This window comes from Bos grunniens, chromosome X (genome assembly GCF_055505025.1).
Source record: "Bos grunniens cultivar Pamir isolate PY7600 chromosome X, Bosgru_T2T1.0, whole genome shotgun sequence".
Lineage (NCBI taxonomy): Eukaryota > Metazoa > Chordata > Mammalia > Artiodactyla > Bovidae > Bos > Bos grunniens.
Window position 1 is genome coordinate 92781004 of NC_141194.1, and position 10890 is coordinate 92791893.

Genomic DNA, 10890 nt, shown 5'->3' on the forward strand with positions numbered 1-10890 from the left:
AGGAGATGGCTGGCTTGGGAGGATAATTAATTGAAAGGATGATTGTCTACTGAGGTTTTAAAATTGACTTAATTTTGCTAAAAGATGCTTCTGCCCTGCTTGTTCTCTCTGAAATTATCTCTTTTCCTGTTATTGGAATCAGCAGATAACCTCACGAAACAATCCTAAGGCTTCTATTCTACTAGTAGGCCCTGGCCAGTGGAAATTACTGAACTTTCCTCTACCCATGTGGGAGGTACTGACTAAAAGTAAAGCACTGAAGATTATGACCTGTCTTAGCCTTGTTAGTGAAAGGATACGGATCCCCACTTTGTGGTTTCCTGCTATGGCCTGTCCTCAGGCCACTACTAATGGGTAGAGGCTATCTATGGATTAGAGAGAATTAAAGGAGGCTGCTCCCTGTATCAGAGCCCCTCTACTAGGTATTGACATTATGAATCTCATACTGGAATGAATGACACTCAAGTAATATTGATCAATGGTCCGGAGGCCTAGACTGGTCTAACATGTTCTCTTTGTTAAATGTGTCATAGGATAATTGAGCACAATTTGCCTTCCCCTTTGAGGATCAACAGTACACTTTTCCCAGTTGCCTGTAGGGTACATGAATACCTCTGGGATTTCACAAGGAATTTGCCGTCTGGATCTAGACTCCTGCTCTGCACCAGGCACCTCCCACAGAAACTCAGCTCTGGCATTGTACTGATGTCATCCTTGTCCCGGGACCTGGCTATGACTCTGTGTCACACACTGTCACCACTGTGAGTAAACACTTCACTGAGGGGATGGGCAATTGCCCTCCATAAGCTACAGGGAGCCTCCTAGTCTGTTCAATGTCTGGTCTATAATTGAAACTCAGAAGGGTAAACTAGTCTGCATTTGGTAGAAGAAAAGCTTCTCATGCCCCAACCTCCCATGTTGGTAAAGGAGATCCAACATTTGGTAGTAACATTCAATTCCAGTGCCAACCTCCAATATTTGCTGGTCCCTGTGTATGGAGCCACCCTCAGGACATCCACTTATCTGTGGGGACCCGAGCAACAACAGACACTAGATAAACTAAAGAAGTCTATCGTTTCAGCTCTCCCACTAGTGCTCTGAGAACAGGACTTACAGTTAGAAGTTTCAGCCACCCAAAAATTCATTTCTAGGATCCACTGGCCCACATGTCCATGGGTTTTTGGCATAAGCAACTTGCAGACTAAGTCCAAAAGTATTGGCCAATGGAGAGGCAACTTCCAGAGGTACACTGAGCCCTCACTGAAACTCAAAGCTCTACTGGAGCAGAGCCAGTTATGCTATGGGTTGATATTCCTATTATGCCCTGGGTGATAGCAGAAGCTTCTCCCATACAAGCTGAGGTCTGTATTCAAATGGTAATGTATCTACTGGATTGAGCTAAACCTGGACTTACTAGAGTGTTGCAACTCCATGAGAAAATAGCCACATTCCCTGCCACTAAGTTAACTTGCCATAACCTCCTGGCCTTCTTTTTTTAATGTTTAATTAATCACATCTGTATAATGCTGAACATTTGATACGTTAAAATTTATTTTTATTCTATTTTTTTTTTTATTGAACTCTAGATAGCATATTCAAAAGCAGAGACATTACTATGCCAACGAAGGTTCATCTAGTCAAGGCTATGGTTTTTTCAGTGGTCATGTATGGATGTGAGAGTTGGACTGTGAAGAAGGCTGAGCACCGAAGAATTGACGGTTTTGAACTGTGGTGTTGGACAAGACTCTTGAGAGTCCCTTGGACTGCAAGGAGATCCAACCAGTCCATTCTGAAGGAGATCAGCCCTGGGATTTCTTTGGAAGGAATGATGCTAAAGCTGAAACTCCAGTACTTTGGCCACCTCATGCAAAGAGTTGACTCATTGGAAAAGACTCTGATGCTGGGAGGGATTGGGGGCAGGAGGAGAAGGGGATGACAGAGGATGAGATGGCTGGATGGCATCACTGACTCGATGGACCTGAGTCTGAGTGAACTCTGGGAGTTGGTGGTGGACAGGGAGGCCTGGCGTGCTGCGATTCATGGGGTTGCAAAGAGTCGGACACGACTGAGTGACTGATCTGATCTGATCTGAGTGATATACAATGTTGCATTAGTTTCAGGTATACGGCAAAGCGATTCAGTTATATATATGTATATACTCAGGTATATGGTAGCTCCTTTCGGCCTCCTCCCCTGACCTTGGACGTGGGGTAGCTCCTCTCCGCCGCTCCTGCACCATCGCTCCCGTGCCGTTGCTGCCGTGGCTAATTGCCAACATCCACTGGATCATCGAAAAAGCAAAAGAGTTTCAGAAAAACATCTATTTCTGCTTTATTGACTATGCCAAAGCCTTTGACTGTGTGGATCACAATAAACTGGAAACTTCTGAAGGAGATGGGGATACCAGACCACCTGACCTGCCTCTTGCGAAACCTCTATGCAGGTCAGGAAGCAACAGAACTGGGCATGGAACAACAGGTTGGTTCCAAATAGGAAAAGGAACATATCAAGGCTGTATAGTGTCACCCTGCTTAATTAACTTATATGCAGAGTACATCATGAGAAATGCTGGGCTGGAGGAAACACAAGCTGGAATCAAGATTGCTGGGAGAAATATCAATAACCTCAGATATGCAGATGACACCACCATTATGGCAGAAAGTGAAGAAGAACTAAAGAGCCTCTTGATGCAAGTGAAAGAGGAGACTGAAAAAGTTGGCTTAAAGCTCAACATTCAGAAAGCTAAGATCATGGCATCCAGTCCCATCACTTCATGGCAAATAGATGGGGAAATAGTGGAAATAGTGGCTCACTCTTTTTCTGGGCTCCAAAATCACTGCAGATGGTGACTGTAGCCATGAAATTAAAAGACGCTTACTCCTTGGAAGGAAAGTTATGAGCAACCTAGACAGCATATTAAAAGGCAGAGACATTACTTTGTTCACAAAGGTCCATCTAGTCAAGGCTATGGTTTTTCCAGTAGTCATGCATGGTTGGTAGAGTTGGACTATAAAGAAAGCTGAGCACAGAAGAATTGATGCTTTTGAACTGTGGTGTTGGAGATGACACTTGAGAGTCCCTTGGACTGCAAGGAGATCCAACCAGTCCATCCTAAAGCAGATCTGTCAGGGTGTTCATTGCATGGACTGATGTTGAAGATGAAACTCCAATACTTTGGCCACCTGATGTGAAGAGCTGACTCATTTGAAAAGGCCCTGATGCTGGGAGAAATTGAGGGCAGGAGAAGAAGAGGATGAGATGGTTGGATGGCAACACCGACTCAAAGGACATGGGTTTGGGTAGACTCCGGCAGTTGGTGATCGACAGGGAGGCCTGGTGTGCTGCGGTTCATGGGGTCACAAAGAGTCGGACATGACTGAGTGACTGAACTGAACTGAACTGAACTCAGTTGTATGTATGTTTATATATATCTTACTTTTCAGATTCTTTTTCCTTATTGGTTATTACAAAATATTGAGTATAGTTTACTGTGTTAAATGTTAGGTCTTTGTTGGTTATATATTTAATGTATAGTAGTATGTATATTGGAGAAGGCAATGGCACCCCACTCATTGCACCCAGTACTCTTGCCTGGAAAATCCCATAGATGGAGGAACCTGGTAGGCTGTAGTCCATGCGGTCGCTGGGAGTCAGACACGACTGAGTGACTTCACTTTGACTTTTCACTTTCATGCATTGGAGGAGGAAATGGCAACCCACTCCAGTATAGAGTGATTCCAGCCTAGAGAATCCCAGGCGTGGGGTAGCCTGGTGGGCTGCCATCTGTGTGGTCGCACAGAGTTGGACACGACTGAAGCGACTTAGCAGCAGCAGCAGCAGTATGTATATGGCAACCCACTCCAGTGTTCTTGCCTGGAGAATCCCAAGCATGGCAGAGCTTGGTGGGCTGCCGTCTATGGGGTCGCACAGAGTCAGACACGACTAAGCGACTTAGCAGCAGCAGCAGTGTGTATATGTTAATTCTAAACGACTTTTTATTTTAGATTTCACTGTTTTGTATTTCACTTTTGATTCTTTTTTAAATGTATTTTTAGTTGAAGGATAATTGCTTTACAATGTTATGTTGATTGCTACTGTACAACAACGTGAATCAGCATATATTCCCTCCCTCCTACCCCCTCATCCCAGCCCTCTAGGTTGTCACAGAGCACCAGGCTGAGGTGCATGAGCCTAGAACCTGTTATACAGAGTGAAGTAAGTCAGAAAGAAAACAAATTCGTATATTAGCACATATATATGGAATCTAGAAAAATGGTACTGATGAACCTCTGTGAAGGGCAGGAATAAAGACACAGACATAGAGAATGGACTTTTGGACACAGAAATGGAAGGGGAGGGAAGAGTAAGACTGACGTGTGTGTGTGTGTGTGTGTGTGTGTGTGTGTGTGTAGAATAGATTCGCTAGTGGGAAGCTGCTGTATAGTACAGGGAGCTCAGCTCAGTGCTCTCCGCCTTCTATACAAGCCTTCCATTAGTTTATCCATACAGTACACCAATTTCTCCTAATGTTATTGAGGGGATAACAAAATAGCTTTTACAATCCTTGGGACCGTCACACGGTTTACACAGTCAGACTAAAGTTTGTACATCACTGTAATGCAAAATAACTATGGGCGTTACAAGAAAAGATTGCTTGGGTTTTTTATCTATCCTGTCATCCTCCAGTCCCACATCAAGGACTGTGGAGAGGACTTGGAGGGCAGTGGTCCTTCCAGTGGTCAAAATACTGCCCATGCTTTAGGTTATATTAAATTCGTGCCCCTATGGCATAACTGCGCCATATTTAAGTTCACAGCAAATGATGGGACCATCAACAGAGACAATTCTATTTCTGCTGGTGTGCAATTCCACACGAGATACAACCAAATTATTGGTTTTCACAGGCATGAGAGCACAGGCAATGCCATGAATAGAGAAGAAACATTCACCCGGTACTTTCATTTTTTCCTGTCTCCCTCAGACAAAACCCAGAGCTTAGCCACCTCCTTCTTGATCCTGATGAGAACCTGATGTGAACCAGTGATTCTGAAACCATCCTTTAGCCTGTGTTCATCATCATCCAGTATAAGCCAAGCAAACCACTCTCTGGAGAAAGAGGTGACCTTATCAGCCATCCCAGTACTTTGCTCCTCAAAAGGCACCATGGAACCCAGGAGGTGGACCTAAACCTCTCCCAGACCAGGTAACTCCATGTGAACAATACCAGGGACAATCACGCTCCCTACTGCTGGCTATAGGTGACCTCCAACTTTAAGTCCTATCCTGTTACCATGGTCCTTCTCACCTGAGAAGTTCCTACCCTTGCTAGTGTTGACTCTATGTCTCTTGGCAGTTCACCAGCCCTAGTAATCTCCGCACTACTGTTGACAAGGTCTGTCTGGAAACTATACCACATGCACCTAACAGGGTATCTTATAACACAGGTCAGACTGGAGACAATGGGAACCATGCTGTTGGCTATTCACATTGGTCAGTCCTGCTAAATGACCACAGATACCAACACTGAGGCTAGCAACCTTCTCCTGTCTCTTCTACTACAAGCAACACCCATTCTGGGTAAGCTCGACTCTTTAGATACCACTTGTGACTCATAGATGGTTCTAAACCCTCAGGGCCAACTCTGGCCTCAAATCAGATGAGACTGACTGTGATTAAGTAGTGCCATTAACCACATAGAGCCACTGCCTCTTGAGATTTATGTAAGGAATTGCCCAGAGATAGTATGTACCCAGTATTACAACCAGGATGCTTGTGATGAGTGCAATCATATGAAAAGTGCTGTAATGCAGAGCTATACCAACAAACTCTATGGGATTACAGTTAGATAAAATTATAGCTCTTGCTAATCCCTGACAATAATGACTAATGTAAACCCTGCCAAAATGTATATCTTTACAAATGTTGGTTTCTTTTCTTATCAGTTGTTAATATAACGTCTTTTCCTCTCTTTCCAGTACAAGTCCCATTTATTGAAGCTTACACTCAACGAAGTTCGTCTAAGTGACCAAGGACAATTTACCATGAATTTCCTCCCTGGTTGGGAATTTACTTTATTTATTGACTTAATAATATTATTGTTTCGTTTTTATTTTTGCTGTACTAGGTCTTTGTTGCTGCACGGGCTTTTCTTTAGTTGTGGCAAGTGGGCCTATAATTCGTTGTAGTGCAGGGCTTCTCATTATGGTGACTCCTCTTATTGTGGAGCTCGGGCTCTAGGGCATGTGGGCTTCATAGTTGTTGCTCATGAGCTCAGTAGTTGCAGTTCCTGGGCTCCCGAGCACAGTCTTAATAGTTGTGGTGCACAGACTTAGCTGCTCCACGCTACGTGGGGTATTCCTAGACAGGGTTCAAAACCTTAAAATATTGGCAGGTGGATTCTTTACCACTGATCCACCAGGGAAGCCCCATGGCCACTTATAATTTGTATGTGTATATATGTATGCACACACATGCACACACACACACACAGCATACTTACTTATTAGGAAAGGAATGTATACAACATAATATCCAGGACAAGGCATATCTAAAGAGTCAGGAGCTTCATCCAGTCTGGAAATTCTTTTCTAGCCTGATTGTCTTCCAATATCAACTTCAAGGTTTCCATCACACTCAGTGGGAGTGGGCCTTTCAACAACTCCAATGCTTACTGCCCACAGGAAACAATCATAGCCTTTGGGTGTGACAGCAAAGAAAATTCTCCTGAAAACTGAAAATTTTCAAATCCCATAGAGACATCTAACCACTTTCTATATGAGAGTTTTTCCATCCAAATCGATGCTACTTGTTTACAACTATTAAAAATTCATCAGGCTTACCAAGAGCATCATTAATAAGGACTTGGCAAGTATTGGGAGGGAAATTGCAGCCCAATTTTACTCTTCTGGGGGATCTTAAAACATACCCATCCTGTCTTACAGAACAATAATGATAAGCCCAGTAGCAGAGCTAACCTGGGAGGAAATCTATTGAGTTAGTCACATCACTGCCTCCCAAGAGGCCACCTCTGAGGCTATAAAAGTAACATAAACAGCTGCCAAAGACTTCGCTGTAGCTCAAACCGTTAAGAATCTGCCTCCGATTCAGGAGACCAGGGTTCGATCCCTGGGTCAGGAAGATCCTCTGGAGAAGGGAATGGCGGTCCACTCCAGTATTCTTGCCTGGACAATCCCATGGATATAGAAGCCTGGCAGGTTACAGTCCATGGGGTTGCAAAGAGTCAGACATGACTGAGTGACTAACACACACACACACACACACACCCCGACACACACACACAGCTGCCAAAGAAAAATTCCCCGAGAGGGACCTAATGGGCCCAATGTATAATATAGTTGATACCGATTTTTGAAATAACTTGGCCCACCAGGCTATTTGTTATGGGTACTTGGTAGGAAACTCAAACAATAATCACACCAATCTGAACAAGAAGGAATATAGGCCTTCTTATTGCCTTAGTCACGGCAATACATAAGATGGCAAATTTAACCACATTCTGGACTTTCTTCTGCCAACCTGATTTTAGTGCATGTAGCATAGCATATACCTCTCCTTGGCCAAGTTCCCCCATAAATCTCATTTATTAAAATGAGCTTGTTCCCCTCCCCATGAATATCCAGAAGCTAATCTATGTAAGTATGTGAGCACTGGTGGGCTGAGTCTGTAACCAGTTTATCTGACCCAGGTACCTAATGCAAGGTGGATAACATGCAGTCTTGTTTGACTGTAAAGCCTTATGCTTCTATTCATATCACCATGAAGTGTGTGTGTGTGTGTGTGTTAGTCATTCAGTCGTGCCTGACTTTTTGCAACCCCATGGACTGTAGCCCGCCAGGCTCCTCTGTGCATGGGATTCTACAGGCAAGAATACAGGAGCGAGTTGCTATTCCCTTCTCTATGGACGTCGAATAGTAGTAAGCTGTAAAATCACCTTTATAGCAACAAAGGCAGCAGAGATAGCCCAGTGGGCCTGTAAGAGAACCAAGCGGCTTCCCCTATCTCAAGCTTCCCCTTGCCTGAGCCTGGAAAATATTTCTCATACTTGGTCTAGGCCCTAAATTTCATATTTTTACGTAGCAGCTGAGCTCTCCCAAGTATTTGCCAACCCAAACCATGCGAGCCAGAACTCTCCAATGCCACAGACTTGTTCACATGCATACATTCCTCTCATATTTACTTACTCTCGAAACATGCTCACACATTCACTCACAATTATATTCACAAATTTACCCTCACACATGAACATGTTCATATATTCACTCACACTTGAATAAGCTCACATTGATACACATACTCATATATGCTCCCATGCACACACACCCATTCACTTACATGTATACATTAATACACACACAGGAACATCCTCACATTCACCACATTTACTCACATGCACACTGTCATAAATTCCTCCCACAAATATACTCACATATTTACAATCCCACACAAACGAGCTTACTTATACATAAGCTTACATGAACAAATGTGCTAAAATCCATGCACATGACCATAAGTACATTCATAAATGTGAACCCACAGACCCTTAATCATAGGAATATTATTCACATTAATAAAATGACATATGAATTGGCATGCTTATTTATTCATTCAGAGTGACACTCAAACATTCCCTGTCTCACACTAATATGCTCACACTCATGGAGACACATATTTATCACACACATGTTCACAAATTCGTCATTTATTTGCTAAGCTGTGTCTGACTCTTTTGCGACCCCATGGTAGCCACGGGGGAAGCCCTCACAAATTCATGGACATACATAATGGTGGCTTAGACAGTAAAGAATCTGCCTTCAGTGCAGGAGAGGGCTTCCCTAGGGGCTTACCAGGTAAAGAATCTGCCTGCGATGCAGGAGACCTGGGTTTGATCCATGGATCGGGAAGATCCCCTGGAGAAGGGAATGGTACCCATTCCAGTATTCTTCCCTGAAGAATTTCATGGACAGAGGAGCCTGGCGGACTATAGTCCATGGGGTCGCAAAGAATCGGACATGACTGAGTGACTAACGCTTTTACTTTCTTCACTTTCAATGCAGGAGACCCAGGTTTAATCCCTGTGTCAGGAAGATCCCATGGTGAAGGGAGTGGCTAACCACACTAGTATTCTTGCCTGGAGAGTTTCATGGCCGGAGGATCCTGGCAAGTCATGGGGTTGCAAAGATTTGGACGTGACTGGGCAAATAACACAGTTGAAACTTTCATGTTCACATATATGAGAGTGCTCATTCACTTGCCAAATATGATCATGCACACAAAGTCAATCACACATTCTCACATACATTGACACAGTCACATTTTCACTCATGAACATACTTGACTTAAACATAGTTACACCCACATGCTCAAACATTCACTCACACAAACAAACATGCTTACCAATTCACTCACACATAGATACCCTTCAGTAATTTGTACATAATTACATCTTCAGTAACACTTGCACAGTGTTCTTATATGTAAATATACTCATTAGTTATTGATGTACATTTGCACACATACACAAATATGCTAAAAAAATTCACTCAGTCATACATACTCACAAAATGCATGCATTCATATACACAGACTCACAATAACAAGCTCACATGCTCACTTACAACACCATGCTCACAAAGTCACTCACACATAGAAACACATACATAAACACATATGACCACACATCCACATACACAAATATGCCTACACATTCCTTTCTTCATGCAAACTTGGTCACATATTCACTCCCTAAAATGAAGATGCCCACAGATTCACTCACACACACTCAAATATGCTCATATGTAAAACTCACACCTTCACTTACTTGTACACATTAACACACCCACAGACAGACATGCACACTTATTCACTTACCCCCAAAACATGATCACACACCACAAAGTCCACACCTTCACTCATGCATATGTATCAGTTCAGTTCAGTTCAGTCATTCAGTCATGTCCGACTCTTTGCGACTCCATGGACTGCAGCACCCCAGGCTAACCTGTCCATCATCAACTCCCGGAGCTTGCTCAAACTCGTGTCCATTGAGTCGGTGATGCCATCCAACCATCTCATCCTCTGTCGTCCCCTTCTCCTCCCGCATTCAGTCTTTCCCAGCATCAGGGTCTTTTCAAATGAGTCAGTTCTTCACATCAGGTGGCCAAAGTATTGGAGTTTCAGCTTCATCATCAGTCCTTCTAGTGAATATTCAGGACTGATTTCCTTTAGGATGGACTGGTTGGATCTCCTTGCAGTCCAAGGGACTCAAGAGTTTTCTCCAACACCACAGTTCAAAAGCATCAATTCTTTGGTGCTTAGCTTTCTTTATAGTCCAACTCTCACACACATGACTGCTGGAAAAACCATAACTTTGACTAGACAGACTTTTGTTGGCAAAGTAATGTCTCTGCTTTTTAATATGCTGTCCAGATTGGTCATAGGTTTTCTTCCAAGGAGCAAGCATCTTTCAATTTCATGACTGCAGTCACCATCTGCAGTGATTTTCAGATCAGATCAGATCAGTCGCTCAGCCGTGTCCGACTCTTTGTGACCCCATGAATCGCAGCACGCCAGGCCTCCCTGTCCATCACCAACTCCCAGAGTTCACTGAGACTCACGTCCATCGAGTCAGTGATGCCATCCAGCCATCTCATCCTCTGTCGTCCCCTTCTCCTCCTGCCCCCAATCCCTCCCAGCATCAGAGTCTTTTCCAATGAGTCAACTCTTCGCATGAGGTGGCCAAAGTACTGGAGTTTCAGCTTTAGCATCATTCCTTCCAAAGAAATCCCAGGGCTGATCTCCTTCAGAAGGTCAACCACTGTTTCCCCATCGATTTGCCATGAGGTGATGGGACCCGATGCCATGATCTTAGTT

General features: G+C 43.7%; 1 long non-coding RNA gene across 2 annotated transcripts; it reads left to right on the forward strand.

The window, feature by feature from the left end:
• The first annotated feature begins 299 nt into the window (after positions 1-299).
• Positions 300-6109, forward strand: LOC147340917 (uncharacterized). 2 transcript variants are annotated; one of them, XR_015158436.1, is made up of 4 exons: positions 300-761; positions 4982-5203; positions 5445-5577; positions 5976-6109. It is a non-coding gene; the product is annotated as an uncharacterized LOC147340917 (long non-coding RNA). The 2 variants fall into 2 exon arrangements; XR_015158435.1 differs by lacking the exon at positions 300-761 and adding an exon at positions 1642-3411.
• Positions 6110-10890: the final 4781 nt, after the last annotated feature.